At 47.9% G+C, this 2,425-nt stretch overlaps 1 pseudogene; it reads right to left on the reverse strand.

The window, feature by feature from the left end:
- Window positions 1–930: 930 nt before the first annotated feature.
- On the reverse strand, window positions 931–2,049 carry LOC132427717 (tripartite motif-containing protein 3 pseudogene; annotated as a pseudogene).
- Window positions 2,050–2,425: the final 376 nt, after the last annotated feature.

Below are 2,425 nucleotides of genomic sequence, written 5' to 3' on the forward strand. Positions count from 1 at the left end.
GGGGGAGGTGTGTAAAAAGGGTAGGGGGAAGCTTTGCAGACATCATTGAGACCACAGTCTAGGCCCACCCAGTTAAAAGCAAAAAACTAGGGCTTCCCTGGTGGCGCAGTGGTTGAGAGTCCGCCTGCCGATGCAGGGGACGCGGGTTCGTGCCCCGGTCCGGGAAGATCCCTCATGCAGCGGAGCAGCTAGGCCCGTGAGCCATGGCCGCTGAGCCTGCGCGTCCGGAGCCTGTGCTCCACAACGGGAGAGGCCACAACAGTGAGAGGCCCCGCGTAGCGCAAAAAAAAAAAAAAAGTACAAGTGAGAAATGAGTAAATAGCAACCCTGGGGTTGGGAGACGGGGAAGAGGAAGGCACCAGGGCACCCATGCCCACAACCGACGTTCAGAGTTGCCAGATTCTGGCCAGAGCCTCTTGTCCAGTCACCCCTAGGTACATCCCTGCGTGAGCTAGGCCGGGCCTCCATGCAGCTACGGGTGTAGCATAGGCCTCATCTGCTTCAATTATTAAGAAAAGGGTCCATTGGCCTAAAGTAAAGAATGTCCATGTTAAAAGTAAAGATTAGATGTCTTCATTCCCGGGATGCCAGTGCTGATACTCTTTCAATGATAAGACTCCTTTCCCTGATGCCAAGGTCACACTGACTCGCTGTGTAGTGCTGCTCTTTTTTTTAACCTTGAAGGAATGTATCCCTGACTTGTTTAATGTTCTTTGTTCTGACAACATATAAAACTGCTGAAAACCATGCTTCTCTGGAGCAGTTCCTCAGAGTTATCTGAGATGCTCTCTTGAAGCTGTAGTCCTCAGTTTGGCTCAAAAGAACTCTTCTATTCCTATTATAGATTGTTAATTGATTATTTTCGTTGACACCAGCATAGGCCGCCACCACGACGAGGGCATCGGGGGTCAGTGCCAGGCTCCATGGGTGCTACAATGGCTCTGCAGACTTGATATGAGGACAGGAGGGGCCCAGAGCCATGCAACGCCTGGGTGCCACGCTGCCCTGGTCAGCCACAAGGATGCTGCTGCTGGAATCCACAGCTACTCCTGTGGGGGCATTGAACTGCCCGTTGCCCTCCTGTGGGAGCCAGACCTGAAGAGGAACTCTGCCAGCCCCATCCACCTTCATGGAATGGTTATGGAAATCTATTGCTACAATCTCATTCTTGTTCACAAGATGGTGCCCTGCGAAGTGTTGGTCAGTGGCCTCATGGCCCCCCAAATGGCCAACCAGCTTGCCACTGGGCCAGAAGTTAAAGATGCAGCAACTTCTCAAACACAATGATATGTCCATTCACTTCTATGGCTACTCCCTTGGGGCCTGTGAGGCAACCAGCTCCAATCTTGGTCTTGAACTTGCCCTCAGAAGAAAAGATGCTGACCCAATGGTTGTCATAGTCTGCCTTGAAAATGTCTCCATCGGTGTCCACTGCCACACCTATGGGCACTGCAGCTGCCCAGGGGAGGCCCTCGAACCCCATAGTGGAACTTGAACTGGTCCTCATTGGAGAAATCCTGGTACCATGGTTATCGCTGCCTGCACCTAGCTGTGGACACACCCTGTAAGTGGATGGATTCATGCTTCTCCCTTCCAGGCTGTCCTTCCTTCTGCTGCCCTTGCTGTGCGTGAAGCTGGGCCTCTGCAGGCGGTGGGGATTGGGTGCTGGGCTTCACATTGTCCAGGGAAGGTGGCAGGTCCCAAGATGCCAGGCAGACACGCTGCTAGGCTAACATTTTTATATGCACCAAAATCTAAGAATGACACCCAGACCGGTTAAAAGGAAATTCCTTCCAAAACATGACGTTAACCTCGTGGGTTTTAAGGAAAAGAAAACAACTAATTCAATAAAGGACACATTTTTTTCTTCCTTAAAATAGAGGATTAGGTCTTTAATTATAGATGCTCATAAGGAAGGAAAAAAGTCTCTTTGATCTACTGTATCCTCCCAGAATAGGAAATTCTTTCAAGTGACGTGTTCCCTTTAAGTTCTGAGATTAATGAAGCAAGCTCTTTTGAAGCTGGTGTCTGGTTGTATCCTACAGGCATGCCCTCCCCTTTTTTTTTATTGGAGTATAGTCAATTTACAATGTTGGGTTAGTTTCTGCTGTACAGCAAAGTGAATCAGCTGTACATATATCCATTCTTTTTTAGATTCCCATATAGGTCATTACACAGGCATGGCCCTTGAGACGAAATATCTTTGCTGCCAAATTCACATGGTTTAAATATTTTGTGGTAATTCTCCAAATACTATAGATTCCCCCCTATCCCATTTCTGTTGAAAACTGCATGAGCAGGAGAAAGAGATTAAATTTAGATTTTTCTTTTCTGGGAAAACTAACTTTAAAAAAAATTAGATTAAATTGATTTTTCAGGATAGATGGTTCAGTTGTGTATGCTAACTAGAAGGGTAGGTAAAAGC

The sequence above is a fragment of the Delphinus delphis genome, chromosome 6 (assembly GCF_949987515.2).
Source record: "Delphinus delphis chromosome 6, mDelDel1.2, whole genome shotgun sequence".
In the NCBI taxonomy this organism is placed as follows: domain Eukaryota; kingdom Metazoa; phylum Chordata; class Mammalia; order Artiodactyla; family Delphinidae; genus Delphinus; species Delphinus delphis.